This window comes from Macaca nemestrina, chromosome 3 (assembly GCF_043159975.1).
Source record: "Macaca nemestrina isolate mMacNem1 chromosome 3, mMacNem.hap1, whole genome shotgun sequence".
In the NCBI taxonomy this organism is placed as follows: Eukaryota; Metazoa; Chordata; class Mammalia; order Primates; family Cercopithecidae; genus Macaca; species Macaca nemestrina.
The window spans coordinates 180,671,331-180,697,326 of NC_092127.1; the positions used below are offsets into that span (position 1 = coordinate 180,671,331).

General features: G+C 41.3%; 1 long non-coding RNA gene across 5 annotated transcripts in view; it reads left to right on the plus strand.

The window, feature by feature from the left end:
• The window catches only part of LOC105487889 (uncharacterized), a 550,215-nt gene that overhangs the window by 520,215 nt on the left and 4,004 nt on the right, over positions 1-25,996 (plus strand). For all 5 annotated transcript variants that reach the window (XR_011621439.1, XR_011621440.1, XR_011621438.1 and 2 more), the window contains one exon: positions 742-790. This is a non-coding gene — a long non-coding RNA (uncharacterized lncRNA). The remainder of the gene's footprint in view (positions 1-741; positions 791-25,996) is intronic.

Sequence of the window (25,996 nt, forward strand, 5' to 3'; positions counted from 1 at the left end):
ATGGTCAAATATCACTGTTTCCAACAGTTTGATCTGTATTTTATAGTATAGTAGAAGAATAGATTGTGAAGTCAAAAATCTTAGGTGTGAATTTCATTGTTTTAGCTTGAGTTCCTCAGAATCAGACTGACACGAGGACTCAAGGTGAAGGAGTTTATGGCAGGACATGCCGATTGAGGAAGAGACCCAGAGAAGAATATGCAGCCCACAAAGAGCATGCTATCCAGCCAGCCACAACAGAAACCAGTGGCAGTGGAAACTTGCTCTCACTAGGCAGATGTGGAAGTCAATGTAGACATGCACCTCAGAGGCAGCCCACCCAAGGGGAGGGGGCTGGAATATTTGCATTGTAACTTCCATTAGTAACTCGTTAAGAGCTGCTGCTAAGGAGAGTCATAGTGGCCTTCAGAGCTCCAAAGAAAGTCCTTCCACCTGCTATTAACTGGGTTTACATACTCCTGTTAGAAGTCAGCTGGGATGTAATACAGTGATGAGGCCTAAGGGATATGATTCCCCACACACAACTCTATGACTTGCCAGCTAAATGGCCTTGATCTAGTTCCTTAATGCCTTTGAGGCTCATTTTTGTACTACCAAAATGGGGACCACAATACCTTCACCTGGGTAGAATTAACACACTTTATTGTTAATATACTACTAAGGTTATATATTTCTAGTGCATTAACACCAAAACAAGTATCAGTCTCAACATTTACAAAACAACTTTTCTTTTTCTTTTAGACCTTCTCCTTACTGAGCCTTCATTCCTACTCCCAGAGAAGTCCAACAGGTAAGTCACGTGAACCGATAACCTTGAACTCCATGAGATGAGCTCTTAGAATTGAAAAGTAACATATGCCTCTCTACTGTGTTCCTTTCAGTCAAATACAGCCCACTTATTGCTAATAATATTTCTGCTTCTTCATCCAAGGAGGATGTCAGTAGTGGGGTCACTTGTGTGGCCCGTAGAGAAAGCTAGCGCTGTTTCCATGGTGTCATACTAAGAATTCTGGATTGTGTCTGCAGCAAGGGGAGTTCAGATCACAGGGTGGCCAGCTGCTCTGCATTGATACCTAAGCAAAGAGGAATTGAGATTTTTCAGGGTAAACACAGAGAGTCCTGAATTACAGGTTCATACCTGGAGGAAAGACCAGGAAGGCGTGCTCTTCCATCTTAAAATACCTCCCTTGCCAATGTCTGAAATCCCACTTCTAGCAACACATGTTTTGTGTGTTAGGTATTGCTGTCTCTCTCTTTTTCTCTCCAAATTAAACTATAATTATATATGGTGAAATGCACAGATCTTAAGCACAGAATTTGGTGAGTTTTAAAAAATGTATACACCGTGTAACCAATAGCTTTACCGAGACAACAGAACATTTCTGTCACCCCAGAAAGGTCTCTACTGCCTTTTATCATTCACATTCCCTGGATAGCCATTCTTTTTCATTTTTTCCCCACAGATCAATTTTGCCTGAACTCAAAATTCTTATTAAAAATAATAAAATATGCATTTTTTGTGTCTCATGTCTTGCTCAACACAACAATTTTAAGATTCATTTATGTTATTGTGTCCTTTGTTATTGCTGGGTGATATTCCATTGCATAGTATACCATCATTTGTTTACCTGTTTTCCTGGTGATGAACATTTGGATTATTTTCTTTATTTTATTCTATTTTATGCTATTACAAATAAAATTGACATGAACCTTCTTGTAAAAGTCCTTTGGTGGACAAAGTTTTCATTTCCTTCAGCAAAATATCTTGGAATAATGCTTTACAAAAGAAGGTATACAAATGCCCGACAAACACCTGTAAAAACGTTCAACACCATTAATCATGTAAGAGATGTAAATTTAAATCACTACGAGATACCACTGCATCCCACTAGCATGGCTAAAGCTTACAAATATTCTCTTTGAACAGGCAAATGAATCTGGAAATAATATTCTTTTAAGTTTTTAATGTTTTTGTTAGGAAACTTTTGAAACACACAAAAATAGATGAGTACTTTAATGAACCCTCATATATTCATTTCATAGATTCAACAATTACCAACATTTTGCCATAATTACCTTGTGTCATTTTTCAACAATAATCAATTATCCCATTCTCTGACACGAACTGGGTGGATGTCCTACGGTTCAATTCAATTCTGTTACTAATTATCTGGCATTAGTACAGACCCCACAAATCAAGGGCTCAGTCCCATAAGCCTGCCCCCACTTCAGATGCCAGCCTGAAAGGGGGTCCTCAGGACCTCTGCATTTCTGCCTGGCCAACTACAAAATTGGGAATTCTGAGGCTATTCTTCCCCTCAAGTTTTGTAATTACCTAGAATGACTCACAGAGCTCAGCAAAAGTGCCTCACTTATAATTACCATTTTATTATGACAAATGCAGCTCAGGAACAGCCAAATGGAAGAGATGCATAGAGCAAAATATGGGAGTCATGGGTGGTGAGGGGCTTCTCCCCCCTCCCCAGGTGTGCTGCCTTCCCAGCACATCAATGTGTTCCTCAACCTGGAAGCTCCCTGAACCCCACAACTTAGAGGTTTTGTGTGGAGGTTTCGTTAAAAGGTATGATTGATTTAATCATTGGCCATTAGTGACTAACCTCAACTTCCAGCTTCTCTCCCCTCCTCAGAGGTCCTGACATGGTGTTGAAAGTTCTAACCCTCCAACAGTAGTATTTAATTTAATTTAATTTAATTTAATTTAATTTAATTTAATTAATTTAGAATCAGGTTCTCACTCTGTTGCTCAAACTATAGCTCACTATAATCTCAAACTTTGCACCTCAAGTGATCCTCCCACCTTGGCCTTCCAAGCTCTGGGATTACAGGTGGAAGTTATCATACCCAGCCTGCTATAGTGTATTTTAAAGAAAAACTTCTATATCAGGTTACTTTATACCTAAGTAAGGACATTTCATATATAACCAAAACACTATTTTATACTTAATTAACAATAATATCATCTAATACCCTCTTATACTTAAATTTCCCAAATCATCTCAAAAATGTCTTTATAATTGATTGACACATTGCATTTGGTTGTAACATATGTTTTTTTTCTTTTATCTAGAAGAGTCCCTATCCTATCCCCTTCCTTTTTTCGCATGCCATTGAATTATTAGAGAAATCACATCAACTGTCTATAAAATCCATGCTATGATTGTCTCCTAATAGTACCATTTCTCTGGTGCCTTCATCAATGTCTTTTCTTTAAAAAAAAAATTAACTTTTATTTTAAATTTAGGAGTACATGTGCGGGCTTGTTACATAGGTACACTTGTGTCATGGGGGTTCACTGTACAGATTATTTTATCACCTAGATATTAAGCCTAGTACCCATTAGTTATTTCTTCCGATCCTCTTCCCTCCTCCCAACCTCCACTCTCTGATAAGCCCAGTGTATGTTGTTCCCCTCTATGTGTTCATGTCATCTTTTATTTAAACAAGAAGATAGATCTAAAAGATTCAGGTTCTTGTTTTTAGAGCAAGAATACTTCATAGGCGGTTTCATTTATTTTGATGGGTATTTTTTGAGTGTCTACCATGTTTTCACTGCTGAGAGTTACAAAGGTAAATTCCATATATCAAAGCCTTATTGTTAAAGATGTTATAGCCCAGTTGGTGAGAAAGGCACGTAAGCCAATCAATATAATAATATAAATGCCATGGAGGATTTGGGTGGGGGATATAAATTCTGGTAGAGGCACCAAGGCTACATGAGAAAGTGATAAATGAAACGGCTCTAGAGAAAACAGTAACGTTTGCCAATCGAAGGAGAGCGAGTGGGGAATTTGCTAAGCCAGGGACCTGTGTGTCTACAGGAGGAGATGCATAATTTCATGAGAACAGGTTGTTGAGGTCTTACAGAAAAGTGCAAGAATTTGGATTTTATCTTTTGAGCACTGGCAAGCATGGAAATAATTTTATCTGAGGGTGGTCGCTGGGTGGGATTGTCAGCCTGGAGTGTAGTGTTCAGCACCTCAGTGTGAATAGCTTTACCAAGAATTGCCCTCTCATCTCGTATGGAGGCGGACTCCACAAGTCCTATTTTAATTCTTTAGGAGGTGGCCCCAGACAAAAGCTGACATTTAGCATGTTAAATGCCCCATGCCATGTTTATTGTGCCCCTTGCCCCATCAAGTGGCCTTTGTAACCATGGAAACAGTTCAGGTTTTCAATCTAGCAGAAGATAAAGAACAGGCATATACTGTTGAGCGGACTAGGCAGACATTAACTCCCTTTCCTAGACTGCTCGATGATGCAAATCAAGTTGTAGTGGCAGCAGCCAAGTAATAGTCCTGCCACCTGATGTCCACCCAGTAGCTGACTTCTGCAGCCTGTATATAATGATAATGATTGGAGGAGGCATCATGGCACCTGCTCAGAGGAATCAGTGAATAAAGAGCAGGCTCCCAGTTCTGGAAAACTGTAAAAATGACTCAAATAAAGAAGCTAGTTGGGCTGCTCTACCTATGGAGTAGCGATTCTTTTGTTTCCCTGCTTCTCTAATAAATTTGCTTTCACTTTACTCAGAAAGAAAGAAAGAAGAAAGAGAGAAAGCAAGCAAGAAGGAAGGAAGAAAGGAAGGAAGGAAGGAAAGAAGGGAGGGAGGGAGGAAGGAAGGAAGAAAAGGAAGAAAAGGAAGGAAGGAAGGAAGGAAGGAAGGAAGGAAAGAAAAAGAGAGAGAAAGAAAGAAAAGAAAAAAAACTAGGTGGAAGTGCTTGAGCAGGGACAAGAAAACTGTCACCGGAAAGCCAAAGGCTCCCAAATTTACCCTTTTTGGCTGCACTCAGAGGCTGGAGGCCAGGTGTGAGATCATCACAAAACACTGATTTCCAGCCCATCTCATGTCCAGTTTCATCAGGTGGAGTGGGGGACTTTAGCACTATTTTTCAAAACCCCCAGGTGATTCAAACACAATTGGGTTTGCAAACAACTGAGCTAACCCAAGCAAAGGAAAAGTCAACCAAGTCAATCCAGATGGGCAGGAAGGGGATGAGCTAAATCGAAGACCAGGCACTAAACTTCTCAGCAGCCTAGCAAGGGTACACAGAGGAGACCTCTCTACTTTGAAGAATCCCTTTGATGTGTCTAATACATAATTAGAGAGATACCACTGCTTCAATGGTAAAGAGATCCTACACAGCAAAGGTGCTGAGAAAGAACAGATTAAGTTCACAGTGTTGCCCAGCGCTGGTGTGTAGAACAGATGAGACGGGCAGCACCCAGGCTCCCCTTGCTGGAGAGGGAGGTATCCACGCCTATAAGCCTCTGCTACCTATTCTCCTATAGTCTTTAGGGGAGAGCTCTGAGTATACATTCAGAAGTTGCTTGGGAATTTTAGCCAGCAACAAAGATCATGTACTGTGGGTGAAAGCAAATTATTAAATAACAAAAAACAATCCAAGCTGCAATCTACCAGGTTTCTAGGGCACTCAGTGTAACATGGGAGTTCTGTTGAGCCCTACTGAAGCAATAGGTTTGTTGCTTTGCCAAAAGACTGATGACACGATATCCTAATATTGTGAACTCCAACTTTTTTTTTTTCTGTAAACTCTTACCAACGCTTTATCACTCAACACCTGAAGCTTCAAATAATTGACTTGTGGAAATGAAGACGTAAACAGAATTTAGCTTCTTTTGCTCCAAATCACATACATCCACAGCCTTAATTCCTTCTTGTGGAGCTCTGGCTACACATTTGAGTCCAAGCTTCTATGTTTATTGATAAACCAACTGAGTGTCTGCAAAAGCAATTGCTTGTGAAATATCAAGAGTTGTAGATAACGATTATAAAGGCTAGTAAAATTCAAATATAAAACAATCAATCGGCAAATATTATTAAACACCCAGTGTATATTTTTCTACCTTTTTCCCCATGGCAAATTTCACTATGGAGCATACTAATAATTTACTCATTTATTAAGCATGTTGTTTGTCTTTCTCCTCTTGCGCTAGGACATAGACTTGTTTGCGTGTTTGAAGATTGTCCCAAGTCCTAGCTCAGTGCCTTGTGTGTAGTCACTCAGAACTACTTATTGGATGAATTCATGAATAAAAGATAAACAGGTTCTGGATTTCAGGTTCTAGATTTCCATGAACAAAATGAGCTAAGGTTTGATTTGTAAATCCAAATTAAAATTTCTGGCTTCATGCAACCCCTTTTGTATTAACAGGAGCACCAGAAGTTAGTTGAACATTGGGTGGTGGGTAGGTCCTGTAAGGGAGCAAATCAACATCAGCAGTCAGCATGGTTAGAAAAGAAAGCAAACTGGTCCGATGCTCTTGAAGGCTGTTTTCATCTAGTTGGGATGTTGGGGTGCTGCAAACATTTTTTTTTTCCACTTTGGGATTTTTCTGTTTAGATCATTGGAATCATTTTACTTCATTTGCAAACCAACTGAGTGAAGGTATTGTGATCCGTGACCATTAGGATAACAATTTTAGAATCTGAGACACAGAGATTTCTTTCCTCACCCATCCATAGGTTCATGGCTGAGGCATCTATAACGAAAGAAAGATTAACAAGAGAAAAGCATATAAATTTATTTCACAATGCAAACAAATACTCTGAATCTGGAAAGAAAAGGACAAGAAGGTTTTACTTTCCTCTCCCCACTGGGAACTACAGACAGATATCCAGGAGTGCTGACCTTGGGAAGAATTCTTACCTTTTTTTGGCATTTTGTTCATTGTCCCAGGATCTCATCTGCAGGATTAAAAGTGACCAAGGAGTCTCAGCTGTTCCATCTGGAGTGTGAGAAACAAACTTGGGGGAGGCAGAAGAAATATCTTTCTTTACTATCACAGGGTTCGTGGCTGGGGTCCTTATAACAAAAGACAGATTAGCAAGAGAAAATCATATACATTTATTTAATGTAAGTTTTACATGACATGGAAGCCTTCAGAAATAAAGACCCAAAGAATAGGAAATCTGTATGTTTTTATGCTGAGTTTGAGAAGTGGATAGTAGTAGAGAAGTGTGATTGGACAACAGGAGTATAATCTAATGGTAATAAACCAGGGGAAACTTAACAAAGTTTGTTTATGCAAACCCTTCTCTGTGTCCCTGTGTCTTAGCAATAAGGACATTTCTTTCCTCTGGGTATAGAGAGGGTACCTCTGAGGTGAGGGTCCTGTGATCAGCTTTGGAGGAAGTCAGAGAATTCTTTTATAATCTGTAACAGAAGACACGGGCAGGGGAAGACCAGAGACCTTCCTGCTTCTGCTGTTTTCTCAAATGCCAAGGTGCCATATTTTAGGGTAGCATGTCCTAAATCCCATCAAGATTGTAACCTCCTCAACAGCAGAGACCGATTTTTGGGAGGCCTAGTACACAGAGGGCACTTCCATATATGGTTGTTAAGACAAACCTCATAACTTGCCCCCAGTTTATAAATAGAAGGGTCAAGATTTGAAACCAAGTTCATTCCCTTTCCACTGTCCAGGCTGGTAATCATCAGGATGGCTGGAATTTTCTGAGTGTTGTCTTTGTAGCAGCCACAGTTCCAAACACCTTATGTTTCAAGTTTGTGGGGAGAACGAATTTGAATCCAGCCTGTCTCGCTTCAGAGTCAAGCCTCTTTACTGTTAAAGTTGTAATTTTAGTGTCTCTGAGATTGCTTTTTTATGCATAGAAAACACTATTCAGAAATTGTATTTGGGTCTAAAAAACTAATATTCAGTGCATCAAAGTTACAGATTCATGAAACCTAGCTCTTTCCTAGGATTTTAGCTTCATTTTGAAGTTTTTGCTTTACTTATAAATCTAGCAAATGTTAGCAATTTTTTTGTTTATTTTTGTTAGCAATCTTTTTGTTGATCAAAAAGTTGACATTTTTTATTATTTTATTTTGAACAATTTCAGACATACACAAAATAGAATGAATAGCCTAATAAACCCACATGTATCCATCATTCAGTTTCAATGATTATCAGTCAACTAATGGGCAGTCTCTTCCATCCATACTTCTACTCACTTCCCTTTCTCTTATTATTAGAAAGCTAATTTGCATTATCCTATCATTTCGCCCATAAATACTTTAATATGTATGTAAGAAAGACAAGAATTCTTATAAAAACATAGCCCCTATTTTATTACTTTACATAAAATAGCAGTCAATTCTTAATATCAGGTTTACAGTGTTACTCAATTTTTTGATTGTTTCATAAATGTCACTCTTGTAAAAACATTTTATTTGTTTGAATGATAATTCAAATAAGATCCATATATTGTGATTGTTTAATAGGTATTTTAAATTTATTTTAATCTGTCGGTTGTTTCTTCTTTCTCTCTATCTCCCTTTGCTACAATTTGTTTATTGAAGAAAATGGGTCATTTGTCCGCAGTCCTTTCCTTACAGGAATAATAAAATTTATATTTTGCATAATTATTTAATTACATTATTTCACAATACACACACAATAGTCTCAGAATGACAACATCAACTTTGCCATAAACAATAGGAAGATTTTTGAAAGTTTACATATTTGAGGGGCAGTTCTTGTTGTCCTTAGGGTGTATCCCACCCACCAGGGATAAACAGTCAAATTATTGTGATTTACAGTCATTCGAAATTATTTTTCTCTTTGTGGATTTGACACAAACTATATATACAGTGAAATTCATCTGTTTCATTTTACTTTTTATTAGTAGTAATTGATTTTTAAATTTAATTTGTTTTAAAGATATTTACATTTTTGGCATAGTTCCCAAGACAATCAAAAAACAAAGCCGAATCTTAAAAAACAGCCCCCAAATGGGTGACTCTTTTCATTTTAGGACTTATTCCTTAATTATTTACTTTTTATTAATATAAGCAAGTATATGCATATATCATACTCCCTTTATTTAAGAAAACACATTATTCACACTTTTCTTACCTTGCTTTTTTAACATAATCGATCCTGTGTATTACTCTATAGTGTATATTAATAGAGCTATTCCTTTTTTATATAAATCTGTATGTTATCACATTGGTGAATGTGCCAGGATTTATTTGCCCAGTCTTCTACTGATGGACACTTAGGTCATTTCCATGTTTTTGCTATTATAAGTAATGCTGCGATAAACAGCCTGATGCTATTCCTTTCCCTCCCTACCTCCCTCCCTCCCTCCCTCCCTCCCTCCCTCCTTTCCTTTCCTTCCCTTCCCTTCCCTCCCTCCCTTCCCTCCCTCCCTCCCTCCCTTCCCTCCCTCCCTCCCTCCCCCCTCCCTCCCTCCCTCCCTCCCTCCCTCCCTCCCTCCCTCCCTCCCTCCCTTCCTTCCTTCCTTCCTTCCTTCCTTCCTTCCTTCCTTCCTTCCTTCCTTCCTTCCTTCCTTCCTTCCTTTTAGCTAGGGTATTTGTAAAATATATTCCTAGAAACCAGATTGAATCAAAGTTTAAATGCACATATCTACCTATCTATCTATATTTATATACATTGATATTGACAAATTCTCTTCTGTAAGAGCTTTACAACTTTGCATTTCTAGCAGCAATGTATGAAAGTGCTACTCGCCTAAAGTCACACCTACAGAATTTTTGCCAAATTAATAAGAAAGCTTGGATTTTGCTGCTTAATGAACAAGAAATGGTATCCTTTTCTGAAGTAGATTTCTTTAATTATAAATTAAGTTGGGCCGGGCGCGGTGGCTCACGCCTGTAATCCCAGCACTTTGGGAGGCCGAGGCGGGCGGATCACAAGGTCAGGAGATCGAGACCACGGTGAAACCCCATCTCTACTAAAAATACAAAAAATTAGCCGGGCGCGGTTGTGGGCGCCTGTAGTCCCAGCTACTCGGGAGGCTGAGGCAGGAGAATGGCGTGAACCCGGGAGGCGGAGCTTGCAGTGAGCCGAGATCGCGCCACTGCACTCCAGCCTGGGCGACAGAGCGAGACTCCGTCTCAAAAAAAAAAAAAAAAAAAAAAAAAAAAAAAAAAAAATTAAGTTGAGCATGTCTGCAAAAGTAAACATGTAATTTTTCTCTTTTGGTTTATTAATATGATGGCTTATACAAATACAGCCTCCAATATTGAACCACCTTTGCGTTCCTCCAAAAAAAGTATCCATGGTTACAATGTTTATTTTAGTTTTTTTAATATTTTTATTTTAAGGTTCAGATTGTTTATTTCTTTAATGTGCTATTGGGTTATGCTTGCTAATTTTTTTTAAAGATTTTTGGGTAAATACTCAGTAGTGTGAATGGTCTGTATGTAGTTTTCTTTTTTGATACAATTTTGTCAACTTATACCAATGTTATATTCACTTTATAAATCTATTTAGAATTTCTCCTTATTTTTATCATTTATTCTTTAATATCATATGAAAAATACATACTCATTGAGAAGCACTTTTAGCATTCCAATGAGCTGAGGTTGCCTATCTGCTAAGGAAGTTAGGTAACATCTCAGTTAACTGTATAAAAGAGACTTTGTCACCAGGCGCGGTGGCTCATGCCTGAAATCCCAGCACTTTGGGAGGCCGAGGCGGGCAGATCACGAGGTCAGGAGATCGAGACCATCCTGGCTAACACAGTGAAACCCCGTGTCTACTAAAAATACAAAAAATTAGCCGGGTGTGGTGGCGGATGCCTGTAGTCCCAGCAACTCGGGAGTCTGAGGCAGGAGAATGGCGTGAACCCGGGAGGCACGGAGCTTGCAGTGAGCTGAGATGGCAGCCACTGCACTCCAGCCTGGGCGACAGAGAGAGACTCCGTTTAAAAAAAAAAAAAGAGACTTTGTCTATGAGTGAGGCTGGATACTGCAGACACTGATCAGACTCTCAGAGCTACTTTTACGGAAGATTGGATAGCACATAGCACGTGCTCAAAGATGTTCGATACTGTGATAAGATGACAAAAGGAACATAAGACTGATGAAAATCAGTAATCCTAAATTAAAATCAGTACATGTGGTCTGGCAACAGGATACAATATTTGAAACTGGGACTATCCCAGAAACCCCCGAGTGTACAGTTATTGCTCCTATAGATTCCCTAATGTTTAATTGATGTTAACCATTACTCCACATAAGAAGAGAGGAGGAAAGAAATGAACTAACCCTGAGAGTATTTACTATGTGTGAAGCTGTATCCTAAGGGCTTTTCTCCCTTGATCTTACTTAATCCAAACTAAGAACCTGTAAGAGTAGTTATTAGTTGTTATCACTAGATTCAGGTGAAGAAACTAAAGCTTAGCATAGTTTAAATAACTTTTTAAAAGTAATTTTCAAATTCATGAGATTAGAAAGTAACAGAAAGGAAACCAAAAAGAAACTGGGACTCGTTGGTTACAGAACCTACTTTTAACTACTACACAAGGAATTTTCTTTTCTGAGTTTATTAGGGGTAGTATACATCAGTAGCAAAAAAATTTTTTAAAATATGACAAGCCAGGCGCGGTGGCTCAAGCCTGTAATCCCAGCACTTTGGGAGGCCGAGGCGGGCGGATCACAAGGTCAGGAGATCGAGACCACAGTGAAACCCCGTCTCTACTAAAAATACAAAAAATTAGCCGGGCGCGGTGGCGGGCGCCTGTAGTCCCAGCTACTCAGGAGGCTGAGGCAGGAGAATGGCGGGAACCCGGGAGGCGGAGCTTGCAGTGAGCCGAGATCGCGCCACTGCACTCCAGCCTGGGCAACAGCGTGAGACTCCGTCTCAAAAAAAATAAATAAATAAAATAAAATAAAATAAAATAAAATATGACAAAAAGCAATAAAAATAGTATGAAATTTCACCTTTTGAGACAATGTTTCAAATGCCTTCTTCCAGAACTTTTCTTGTCTAAATTCATTCATATAAATATGCACATATGAATGCTTATGTGTGTGTGTGTATATATACACACACGTAACATATAAATATACGTATATATACACACATACATTTTAGCAAAGATGGGCAAAAAAGCTATAAATACACGTAGCATTTTGTTAACTTTTTAAAAAATATATGGATAAGTTTCAAGTTTTCAAGATTCTGCTTTTTAAATTTTAATAACACAATTTCCCTTCTTGCTCAGAAGGAAATCTTGAGCACCTTTTTTGTGGACTCTGATGGCTGGCTTTGATTCCTCTGCCATGCCACTGCTTCTTAAGACGTTGTACAGCCCGGGTGCTGTGGCTCACGCCTGTAATCCCACTAATTTGGGAGGATGAGGCGGGTGGATCACGAGGTCAGGAGTTCGAGACCAGCCTGGCCAACATGGTGAAACCCTGTCTCTACTAAAGACAGAAAAATAAATTAGCCAGGTGTGGTGGTGTGTGCCTGTAATCCCAGCAACACGGGAGGCTGAGGCAGGAGAATTGCTTGAACCCGGGAGGCGGAGGTTGCAGTGAGCTGAGACTGTGCCATTGCCCTCCAGCCTGGGCTACAGGGCAAGACACCGTCTCAAAAAAAGAAAAAAGAAAAAAAAAGAGGTTGTATATATTTTATAAGTAAGAGTGGGCAAAAAAAAGAGGTTGCAGAAGGATAACGGAAGCAGTCCCTGGCAAATGTAGGTATAGTCAATAAATGTTTGCTAATTGAATTAAAGAATGCATGATAAGTTTGATCTTATTTAAATGCAATTATTTCATCTTTTTAGCAAGTTATGAGGGACTGCAAGTTTCTGGGGGTGGGGCCACTTTCACTCGTGTCCCTGTGAAGAGACCACCAAACAGGCTTTGTGTGAGCAACAAGGCTCTTTATTTCACCTGGGTGCAGGCAGGCTGAGTCCCGAAAAGAGAGTCAGGGAAGAGAGATAGGGGTGGGGCCGTTTTATAGGATTTGGGTAGGTAACGGAAAATTACAGTCAAAGGGGATTGTTCTCTGGCGGGCAGGGGCAGGGGGTCAGAAGGTGCTCAGCGGGGGAACTTTTGAGCCAGGATGAGCCAGGAGAAGGAATTTCACAAGGTAATGTCATCAGTTAAGGCAGGAACAGGCCATTTTCACTTCTTTTGTCATTCGTCAGTTACTTCAGGCCATCTGTATATATACATAAGGTCACAGGGGATATGATGGCTTCAGAGGCCTGACAGCCACTACTAAGAAATGATTGTAATTATGTTATTGCCTCCACTGGCTCCACTATTGAAAGTGAAAGATGAAGGAGTTCCACAGCTCATGTATGAGGAAGTAAATTTTAGGGAACTTTTTGTGCTTCCTTTCCTCCCTACCTCTTACTCAGCTAATGATCTAATGGTAGGAAAGCAGGCAAAGGCCATAAGCAGGCAAGTTGAGAATAGAAAAATATACAGATGAATGATTATCATGAAAATAGTTAATCTCACTTGTAGTCAAAGAAATGTCAGTTATTACAAAACACATAACTGTGAAATTATTATATCTGTACATTGTACATTTTGGTGGACACTGACAAATTGTCTTCCAAAAGGACAGGACCCATCCATACTCTTCCCCAGTGATTACCACGGCCATTCCTCTACCTCCCCGACAGATGCGAACCTTTTCTGTTGTTAATCTAACAGGAACCAGTATTTTATGTTGATTTTCCTTTTCTTGATTATAAGTGAGGTTGAATGTGTTTCTATATTCTCAGTGGTTATGTGTACTGTGTGAATTGTTGGTTTAAATCTAATGTTCATTTTCTATAGGATTGTTTTCATTTTCCTATTGAGATATGCTTTTTTTAAAAAAAATAAGGCTATTAATCTTTATTCATTTATTTTGCAAATATTGCCACCAGATGTTTTATTTATCTCTTAACTTGGCTTACTGTGTTACACAAACAATGATTTTATTGCCATAATTGTCAATTCTTTCTCCATTGACTTCCAGGTCTTATGCTTGACTTTGGAAAATTCCCATTGAGATTTTTTTCCTCATTGCAATATTATAAGAATATCCTTCTTTAAATATTCTCCCTGCCCTTTTTTTTTTTTTTTTTTTTTTTTTTTGACAGAGTTGCCCTCTTACTGTCGAGGCTAGAGTGCAATGGTGCGATCTTGGCTCACTGCAACCTCTGCCTCCCAGATTCAAGCGATTCTCCTGCCTAAGCCTCCCAAGAAGATGGGATTTCAGGCGTGCACTACCACCCTCGGCTAATTTTGTATTTTTAGGAGAGACAGGGTTTCACCATGTTGATCAGGCTGGTCTCAAATTCCTGAGCTCAAGTAATCCACCCACCTCAACCTCTCAAAGTGCTGGGATTACAGGCGTGAGCCACTGCGCCCGGACTGGAATTTACTTTTGAATGAGGGATGAGTTCAAGATCTCCAGGCAGTAGTCCTTTAAATGCAGTAGAGACAGAGGGAAGACTACCATAAATCATTATTTCTATCTGCCATGATGCTGGTTAGGAAAGTGGCAGAATCAATTCATTACTAAATACATATTAAGCCCCATAACCCTCTGTCAGTCACTAGTTTAAACCCTACGAATATAAAGCTGAACAAAGAAAGCAGTGTTCTTTCATGGAGCTTCCATTTAGGTTGCAAAAGAAGTAAACACAAAGTTAAACAAGAAAATGTCGGGTAATGATGAATTCCATGAAGAACTAATAAAATATGACTGTGCATGGGCGCGGTGGCTCATCCCTGTAATCCCAGTACTTTGGGAGGCCGAAGCGGGCAGATCACGAGGTCAGGAGATCGAGACCATCCTGGCTAATACAGTGAAACCCCATCTCTACTAAAAATACAAAAAAATTAACCGGGCGTGGTAGCGCGCACCTGTAGTCCCAGCTGCTAGGGAGGCTGAGGCAGGAGAATGGCGTGAACCCGGGAGGCAGAGCTTGCAGTGAGCCGAGATCGCGCCACTGCACTCCAGCCTGGGTGACAGAGCAAGATTCTGTCTCAAAATAAATAAATAAATAAATCAAATCAAATCAAATATGGCTGTGCAATGAAGAAAGAGGGTTTCTGTAGACTGAGTCGTTAGGGAAGACTCCGATGAAGAGGTGGTGTTTAAGATGACACCTGAATGATGATCAGAAGGTAGACTTAGAGTCTGGGGAAAAGAGAATCCCAGAGAGTAAAAAGCAGGTACAAAGATCTTAAAGGGAACTCTAGTTTGGCGTATTTGAAGTCAGAAGGAAGGCGGAAGTATTGGGAAGAGGAAAGACATAGACGCGCTCAGAGATGTACACAGGGTCCAGTAGTGAGTGGCCTCACAGAGTCTGATAAATAACTAGGGTTTATTCTAAGTGATGAGGAGACATTGGAGAACTTTAAACAAGGGCACCCTGTAGTGTGATTTAGAATTTACGTTCGTGTGCTTGCCCTCCCTGAGGCTGTCACTAGAGGGAGACAGGAGGCGCTGAGGCAGTCACACCGCAAGCTCACCAGGTACCGCCCTCGCTCAAGGGAAATCACTGTGCAGTCAGGCCATTACCTGCTTCAAGAGTGGGGAATGTGCAGGAGGGAAACCGGCTGTTCTGACTGGGGTAAGGGGGCCGGAACTTTGTGTCATTTTTAAAGAGGTGGGTCATCAATGGATCTGCTCATGTCATCTCTTTGATTTTGTTTGTTTTCATTGTTTGATTCTAAATAAGCAATCATACTCCAGATATGAGGGTCGGCGTGCCACTTTCTGTTGTCCATATACTGACCACACCAATCTGTAGGGCCACTGTCCCCTTCCCCTTGAGTGATGATCTAGTTTCCAAAGCCGGATTCTCCGGACCGCTCTTACAGCACCGTCCCCAAAACCCACAACCTGAATCTTGGGAAATTGTCCAATTTCACCATAACCTTAAGCAGAGTCCTACAAGTAGCTAAAATGTATGGCTCAAATTCTTCTGCAGTAAACACATTGGAAAGAAAAATGTGCAGTCAAACCAGGTTCCAGTAGATGAGGAGCTTATTTTTTAAATTAGGGAAACTAACACATTGAAATTCACATATAGCAAAATAATTGGGATTGTGCCTTAGAGTTTAGCATAGCAGGGGTTGAAGCAAACAACCTATATGAAGACGTCAGCAGCAAAAGAGAAACGTCTTCAACATTTTAGGCTCAGAAGAATATCTTCCTCTCAAGGGGATGTGGTCTAAGATCTGGGTCACTGACCATGTTGACTACTGAAGCTTGACACATTGTGGAATTCTAAGATGACCGTGTTGCCATTTACATGGTGAATAAAAGGGATTCCAAAATTTTTCACTTGTTCGAGGAAACACACTGCTATAATAAATACTCCAAAGGCAAAATTAATGTCATTCAGTGACTGAGAGGTGGTAACCCACTTACTCCCTGAACTAGAAAAGTAAATGACAACCACAAGTTTTATTTTTAAATAAAGCAAATATGAATGAGTATTTTTCTGTTAAATATTGCTAGAAATGTTTGTGCCAAACATAAAAAATAAGTGTGTGTATAGAATCTATACACACACTTATCTTTTATGGCACCATGTGGTGTGATTTAGAATTTACATTTGTGTAAATTTTGGACTTACAAAAAGTTGCAAAAATAGTACAGAGAATTGCTGTATACCCTTCATCAAGCTTCACCTAATGTTAACATCTTAAACAGTCATGATACATGATTTAGTTAATGCTCACCATTTATTCTATACAAGCCTTCAGTGACTGGATAATGCCCGCCCACACTGGGAAGGGCCATCTGTTCTACTCAGTCCACTAACTCGAATGCTAATCTCTTCCAGAAACACCCTCACCAACACACCCAGAAATAAGGCTTAACAAGATACATGGGCATTCCATGGCCCCGTCAAGTTCACAGAGAATTAACAATCACAAGTCCACCCCTTGTCAACTTGGCACCCACACACATCTTCTTAAATCACGCTTATTCTCCAAATAAACACAATTAAAAGGTCAAAGTTCCACCAAATGTTATACAACTATCATATGTACAACCAGAAATGCACTAACCCCTTCCATAGAAGAGGAAATAAAGTCCTTGAGTGATGTTAACTCTTCTCCTTGCTATTTTATGACATATAAATTATGATGTAGTTAACAATATTAAATACTTTATTATAAAGTCAACACATCTTGTAATACGTAATAAGATAAGAGAGGAAAGAAAACAATTTTTGCTTAATGCACACACACACAGACATACTTGTAACAAAATAAGGAAAAAATACTCATGACAATGACAGTCTTCATTTCTGTAACTGGTCACATGGCTGTAGCCAGTGTTCATAATGACCTTTTTCCACTACCCATTCTGTATTCCTCTTGCCTTCAGCAAACACCTCGGTTGGCTGTGGTTCTTTACCTGTTGGGGTGGCCCAAACTTTCATTTCTGAAGGTTCTGAGCTATTTGTAGTCCTCCCTGGATTGGGTCACTCTTCATGGGTGTTAATCACAGGACATGGTGATACTAAGAGACATTCTAAGGAATCTCCTACCTTCCATACATCCATAGTGGAGTAGCAGTTCAGTTTCCCCTTGGAAGTCACGATCACTCACCCCAGGCAGTACAAAAACCACTTCTTTGCCTGTTGATTGATTTGGGGTCATGAGGAGCCCTAAATGGCTGGGTGGAGTCTTAACTTCCAGTTCAAAATAATCATTTTTTTGTCTCCTCATGGAAGAACTTCTCCCTTTGGAACTAAGGGAGAACTAAGACCTCTAGGCCAGCAGAGAAGAGGTTGCAGGAACAGAAAGCAAAAATGTTGCTAGTGGGACACTAAAGGTTATAGTGAATGGTGACACTCTTATTTCTACCCTTTGGTTCCTGGACCCATGAATCCTCGTTATGGGAGGAACAGTACTATATACTGGCTGCTGATTCAGAGATTTATACAGTCTTTTAGAAAGCCTTGCCCCAGCCCTGCCTGGTACTGCCACCTAGCTGACACTGTTACTGAGTTTTCAACAGGCCATTTCACTGATCTATCAATGCAGCTCCTAGAGGATGGTGGGGAATGTGGGAAGATCAGTGAATTCCATGAACATGCACCCACTACCACACTTTCTTGTGAAGTGAGTTCCTTGATCAGAAGAAATACTCTATAGGATGCCATTATGATGGATAAGCCATTCTGTAAGTCCATGGATGGTCATTTTGGCAGCAGCATTGCATGCAGAAAAGATATATTCATCTCCGGAGTAAGTATATATTCTATTAAGAATGAAACACTATCCGTTCCATGGTGGAAATGGTCCAATGTAATTAACCTGCTGCAAGGTGGTAGGCTGATCACCTCAAGGAATGGTGCCATATTGAGGACTCAGTGTTGGTCTCTGCTGCTGGCAGATTGGGCTCCCAGCAGAGGCCGTAATCAGATTGGCCTTGGTGAGTGGAAGTCCATGTTGCTGAGTCCATGCATAGCCTCCATCCCCGACACCATGGTCACTTCATACATGAGCCTATTGGGTGATGATAGGGTTGCCTGGGAAGAGAGGCTGACTGGTACTCACAGACTACATCACCCTATGCCCTTGAATATTAAAACCCTCTTCTGCCGGGGGTCCCCCTTTGATGAGCATTCACATGGAACTAACATATCTTCCTGTTTTATGCCCAGTCAAAGAGGTATATCCACATATCTCTTTCCCAGATTTCCTTGTCACCAGTTTTCCAACCACGATCTTTTTAAGTCCTCAATTATCCAGCCAAACCAATGGAAGCAGCCCATGAATTGTATATAATCGCACATCTGGCTGTTACTTTTTCCTGGCAAAATAAACAACCAGATGCGTTGCTTAAAATTCTGCCCACTGGAAGGATTTCCGTCCACCACTGTCCTTCAGGATGCCCCAGGAAGGAGCTGCGGTGCTGCAACTGTCCACACTCAGTGGTGCCTGCACGTCTTGCAGAACCATCGGTAAACCTGTCCCGAGCCTTTTCTTTCTCTGTCAACTGATTGTAGGGGACTCCCCATGAGGTCATAGGTCCAAACTGGGAAAGAAAAGGCAGTGTAGCAGAACTGGGGACCATGGCATTTGGGACACTTCATGTAAATTACTTGTGCCTTCACGACCTGCTCAGACCCCATCATGTATACACCACTTCCATTGGATAATGGAGTGCTGCTGTGCATGCCTCCATTTATAGCTTGGTAGGCCAGCTAACACTCAATTCCTTATGGTCAACTCAGGCCCCACGGTAACTTGCTGGCTCATGGTTCAGTCTCTACTAAGGCTTGATGGCAGGCCAAGGGCTATTTCTCAAAACAAGTGTAGTTCACCACAGTGGATGGCAGGGCTTGCTTCAAAATCCTGGGGGCCTGTGCTGTGATTCACCTAATGGGCCTGCTAAAGACTCCAGACAGCATTCTTTGTCCATCTGCCATGGAGACGCCAAGCACTATTGAATCTGTTGGATCGTATGGTCCAAGTGGCAGAGCAGGTTGCACAGCAGCCAGGACCTGCTGCAGAGCCTTCTCTTGTTCTGTGCCCTTCAAATTAGCAGCTTTTTGGTTCACCCAGTAAATGAGTTGGACTAATGCACCCAAGTGAGAAATATACTGCCTCCAAACGCCACAGAGGCCTACCAGGCATTGTGTCTCCTTTTCACTTGCAGGCGTGGGGCCAGATGCATCAATGTATTCTCTGCCTTAGAAGGGAAATCTCCATGTACCCCACAACACTGGTCTCCCCTTGAGTGAACTGAAGAGCCATGACTCTCTGATTTTATGATTCGAGTTAGACTTTTGTTCTCTCAACCTAGAATTTGCTTATACACATCAAGTAAGAATTTAGTGGGCTTCCTGTCTATTTCACTTCTAGGAACAGCGTGATCAATTAGCCTCATGGGTCAGTGTGAGTCAGGCTGCTCTGAGGGTTGCTTTGACTCTGCTGTGCCAGACAGTGGCCACATTCACCTGGCCTCAGGTGGTTGATGCTGCCACGTGGCCCCTGCCACCACAGGATGCAATCACACCCATTGCATTTAGGTTTCCCAATTCAGTAACTGAAGTTCCACTGTAAGACCTGCCCTATGTAGAAAAGCGGCTGTGGGATGGTTTTCCAAGGACGCTGAGGCTCCTCACATGAGTTTATTTCTCAAAGTTGTGGTGAAACGGTCTTTGGACCCTTCCAGTGTGAGTGAGTTGGTTTTAAATGGTGAATCCACCTTAACATTCCATCTCCCTAAGCTTTGAATCCCTTTTTCTACTTTAAATCAAAACCGTTCTGACATTTCCAACTCAGTCACTGTGGCCCACCCTTTGGTCCATGTTCCAGCCAACCAACCAACCAACCAACCAACCAACCAAACAAACAACCAAACAACCAACCAACCAAACAGCCAAACAGCCAAACAACCAAACAACCAAACAGCCAAACAGCCAACCAAACAACCAAACAACCAAACAACCAACCAAACAACCAAACAGCCAAACAGCCAACCAACCAACCAACCAACCAACCAACCAAACAACCAACCAAACAACCAAACAGCCAAACTGCTAGAGCCCTTTCTGACTCCCTGAGCTGCAGCATTCAATGCAGAATCTCTCAGTGAGTCCACACCAATAAATTCAGCCCAAGCCAACTTTAACCATTATCCCATCCCTTACTATGCATTCCCACACATGTTCTGGATTTCTGTCCTTGTCATTAGAAAACTCAAGTCTTTCTTTTGGAGTGCAGTGCACCTCCTCAGGGGTCACACTGTGTCCCTCACTTGTAGGGCTGCTGGGACTTGCGTCTGCTTACAGGTCTAGAAGCAAACAGGAACTGTGAGATGGGTCCTAAGGAGACTCAGCATTGTCCTGCACAGCACCTGCCTCAGGGAGGCCATTGAGTTTCCTCAGGAATGCGGGGTGATTCCCTTCAACCTGCTGACCCAGTCTTCCAATTCAAATGGTAGTGTCATCCAGAAACACCTGCACAACACATTCAGAATAACGTTTGCTCAACCGTCTGGGCACCCAGTGGCCCAGTCAAGTTGACATATAATATTAACCATCACCATTTCCAACACTTGCGTAGCAGATCTGATGCACTGTGGTGACAACAAATGTTTATCCATTTCAATTGAACATACAGGCCATTGTGTCCATAGAATATTGATTCGTTTTGATATTAACTTGTCACTGATAACATATCTTGCAGCATGTTGCATGTTTTGAAAAGTTTGCCACATATCAACAAATGCATCCAAACCTAGTTTGTCAAGATGTGCTAAGTACACGATACTCTGTGGGTGCAAGTTTCCAGGCATAGGGCTCAGAACCTCTTACTCAAGTTAATGAATCAAAGAAAAGATTGAAATATAGGTTAGGGAGTCAAGGAAAGCATGCTCAAGAAGTGGCATTTCTGGGCCGGGCATGGTGGCTCATGCCTGTAATCCCAGCACTTTGAGAAACCAAGGTGGGCAGTTCACCTGAGGTTGGGAGTTAGAGACCAGCCAGGCCAACACAGTGAAACCCTGTCTCTACTAAAAATACAAAAATTAGCTAGGCATGGTGGGCCTGTAGTTCAAGCTACTTGGGAATCTCTTGAACCCGGGAGGCGGAGGTTGCAGTGAGCTGAAATCACACCATTGCACTCCAGCCTGGGCGACAGAGTGAGACTCTCTCAAAAAAAAAAGAAGTGGCATTTATGTCCAGTGCTGAAGGATGAATGCCAGGGAATTCTTTGCCCTGTTGTTTATGATTGTGAAAAGTTAGAAAACACCCAACGATTTGTCAGCTATAGTGCTTTGCACCCATTCCGTGGGTTTCCTTCCACTAGCTCCCAGTGGAGGCATGGTGACTGGAGAACTCAGCCCATGCACAAAGAGATGAGCTGCTAGGTCCTTCTGTACAACCTGTACAGTGGAGAAAATCAGGTGCATTTCACATTTTGCTTCATACTTTGAAGTATTGCATGAGTTTTCTTCATAATTGTGTTTCATGCTCATCAACATAAAAATGAAATCAAAATTAAAAATTACTGGTGGGACTGTATCCATAGAACTCATTTATAGGGCAATTCAGCAATATGTAAAAAAAGGTTTACAAACCCCATGCCCCTTGCCTTAAAATGATTTTACTTTTAGAGTTTTGATGTGGACACATATGGATATACAAAGAGATATAAGGATATTTATCAAGGATTGCTGTATTAGAGAAAAATTGGAAATAATGCAAATGTCAACGGCAAGGGACATTGACATCAGTTAAGGTCCATTCCCAGAAGGAAATCCTCGATGGCTCTTAGAAATGATGTGTAGAAAACTATGAATGATAATTCGCTTGGGAAACAAAGCAGATAAAAGCAAAAAGTAGACTGATAAAAGCAGTGAGTAAATGATAAGTCCCTTGCAAACAGGAGCAAGAGTAACTGCAGTTTTCAGGAACACAGTCATTTCTCCAAGTTACCTCCGCTATTAAATACTTCAAAGGCGATGGCAAATGACAGGGGAAACCTGTTTGGTTCTGGAAAATGTACCATTCTGTACAGTTATTCTCAAAATAAATTGTTTGATCTTGGATTAGGGTAGAGCTTTTATGAAAGAAAAACATACATGTGCTTCAGATGTCAGTCTTAATAATAAAGGGACTCAAAAGTCAATTCCACGAAGGCACAGGCTTGGGGATTCCTTTGTCAGAGAACAATTGTCCAGGTCCAAGTCGCGCAGAGGAAGTTTGTCCTTGGCAGGCTGTGTGAGACTTTGTGCAGCGCACTGTCTTTCTCCAGCCTCCAGGGTGTCCGGAGGAGTCCTGGTGTCAGCGGCGGATCCATGAGCCTGCTCACAAAGCTCTAGGGGAGGGAAAGAGAGGCAGGAGGTGCATGGCTGAAATCAGGATGAGTGACAGCAGCTCTGGCAGATCAGGCAGGGGAATGGCTCAAAGTTAGTTCTGATAAACCAGAGCACAAGGAGACAATCACGATACCACAGATAATAATTTTTAGTAAGTTAGAACAAAATTTTTAAAAGGCTGTCATTTATTGTAAATATTTGCCACCCATTTTGGGACAAGCACAGTTTAGTGGTATGGCTGTGTGTGTGTGTGTGTGTGTGTGTGTGTGTGTGTCTGTGAGAGAGAGAGAGAGAGAGAGATTTGAGATTTAGAGGGAAGGTTCATATAAAGATTAATATCTTACCTAAATAGAAGAAGGAGGACCCTATTCCTGTTTGATAGCTCTCTGTGCTTAGAGGAAAACATAGATAACTCAGCAGGGGTGGTGTGAGGATCCAATGATATAATTTTATGTGAATAACCAGACCTTACATTTGCATGACAATTAGTAGGCAATCAGTAAATGACATTAGTATCGTTATTGTTATTACCCTTGTTAGTATAGGAAAAGACAACAGGTAGGGTCTCCTTGCACTCTCTTCTGTTTTGAGCCAAGTCAGCCTCTTTGTGGTTGGATAGCAGAGGCTTTGCATGCAGAACCCATATCCATTCTCTATCAGTTTGTTAAGGTTGCTGTAACGAAGTACCACAAACTGACTGGCTTAAATAATAAGAAATATATTTACTTACAGTTCTAGAGGCTAGAGGCCCAAGATCAAGGTCTTGGCAGCCCACGCCCCCTTTGAAGACTTTAAGGAAGACTCCATTCTTGCCTCTTCCCAGCTTCGAGTGGTTTCTGGCTGTCCTTGGTGTTCCTTGAATTGTAGCTGCATCACTCTGGTTTCTGCCTCCCTCTTCATGTGTGTGTCTGTGTGTCTGTGTCTCTCCTTGTAAGAAGGTTAGTCATCAGATTTAGGGCTCGCCCTATTCCAGTATGACTTCATCTTAATTTTATTACATCCACTAAGACACTATTTACAAATAATCTCACATTCACAGGTATTAAGGGTTAGGACTTGAATGTATATTTTGTGGGTGGCTATACCCCTAAATGCACTCACCTTCTGGTAACAGAACTGTGCCATTTTGTTGGGTCCCTGGATTTAGGAGGGTCAGTCTGCCCCAGGCTGGGGGAATGGGCATGTGACCCAGGACTGGCCACTCCTTTGGCTGCAGAGATTGGTTTTTATGTCTGAATCAGGCAATGAGACACAAAGCTGGGATTTTTGCTGGAACTCTTGGAAAAGAAACCTCTCTTTCTGCTGGGCTAAATTGAGAGAATATGAACCCAGCCTTATCCACAGTCACCACATGGGCAGAGTCTACCAGCAAGTGAGGAAAGCCTGCCTGCAGGGGCAGCCACAGGTTCCAAGCCCTGGTGATGTAATTAGGGCCCCTGGATCCTACTGAACCTGAACTCAAATGCTTCTGACTTTTCCAATTAGATAAGCAAATACATTCACTTTTTTTTTCTTTTTTGCTTAAGACATTTGGAGTTTTTTTTTTCTATAAGCAGAAGAATCTTGAATGATATTCTCTCTTCATTTTCTCATTTATATTTTTCTTCTTTCATGAAAAACATGTGTCACCTGCCCTCAAGCAGCTCACAGTTGAATGTGGAGATGAACAGAGGCTGTGGACCCCCTGGGAGCGTCAACAAGGGGAGTCAGACGCCCCTCATTCAGCTCCCATTCCACCAGCTACTACCTGTACAACCCATGGCAAGTTGCTCAGACTCTCTGAGCTTCTGTTTCCTCACCTAGAGAGTGGGAACAAAATAGTCTTTTTCTTATGGGATAGTGGTAAGGATTCAATGAATCAATATTTATAAAATGCTTGGAACAATGCTTGACACTTCGTAACAGCTATTGGCTATTAGGGGCAGAAAATGTTCCTCAATTTCCGTAAGGGCCCTATGAAGTTAGTGCTATTGTCTGCATTTTGCAAATACGGAAACTCAAGCTAACTGCAGTGATATGGCTTACCCAATTCTCACAGTGAGAAAGGTTCAGAGCTGGATAGAGAATACAGGGTCCTTGACACTTGGCTGCGTGGTCTCCCATAGGTCAGAAGTAGATCACAGAAGTCTCAATAGCAGCTCTGAGGTCTTCTGGGTATGAAATAATTAATGATGACAAAGGGCTTTCTAGGGAATTGGTTCCTGGAAAGGGAGTCTCTCAAGTTATCAAATTTGCCCAGGTTGGTTTTCCCAGTACCTGACTTACAGTAAGTACCCAATTGCATGAATAAATGAACAAAAATAGCCTTTATACATCACTGTTACATGAATAGCCCGGCCTAGAATTAAGGGATATAATTTGCCAGGACAGCTCTGGGGATGCATTCAGATATTTCACCTATTTATTTTCAAAAAATATACTGAGCTCCTGCGTATGCCAGACCTTATGCAAAATTCTGAGTGTACAGTATTTTGTATACATTGGTCTATAAAACCAGCACATCATCAGCAGTTGTGGAATTTATAATCTCATAGTAAACACGGGCAATATACAAGTAAATAACGAATACAGACATAATTACAGATGGTGATCATGTTAGAGACCTAACAAATAGAATTCTATGAGAGAAAGTAATGGAGCAGGGATAAATTATTTATATAACTTGATCATGGATGGCCTCTTTGAAAAGGTAACATCTTGAGCTGAGAAGGAGCTAGCCATGCCAAGGCCAAGAGAGGAGGGTTCTACGATCTAGAAGAAAGAATCTGACATATACTAGGAATGAAGCAGAAGTGTCATGGCAGGTGGTGTTGGCTGGGTGAATACAGGCACAGATGTGGTTGGAAAGGTAGGAGGTCAGAGAGAATCTGAGCCCACAGAGTCCAAAAGAGGAGGGTCCAGCACATTGCAGGTACTCAGGGATTACCTGTTTAATAATTAAATGAACATTAAATGGTCTGTGCTATGGGGTTGGATTTCACTTTTTTTTTTTTTTTTTTTTTGAGACGGAGTCTCGCGCTGTCACCCAGGCTGGAGTGCAGTGGCCGGATCTCAGCTCACTGCAAGCTCCGCCTCCCGGGTTCACGCCATTCTCCTGCCTCCGCCTCCCGAGTAGCTGGGACTACAGGCGTCCGCCACCTCGGCCGGCTAGTTTTTTGTATTTTTTAGTAGAGACGGGGTTTCACCGTGTTAACCAGGATGGTCTCGATCTCCTGACCTCGTGGTCCGCCCGTCTCGGCCTCCCAAAGTGCTGGGATTACAGGCTTGAGCCACCGCGCCCGGCCCAGCCTTTCTTAATCATTATAATTTCTTATTGCATTTGGCTTAGTCAAGAAGACATTAGAGCCAGGTGCGGTGGCTCATGCCTTTTCAGCACTTTGTGAGGCCAAGG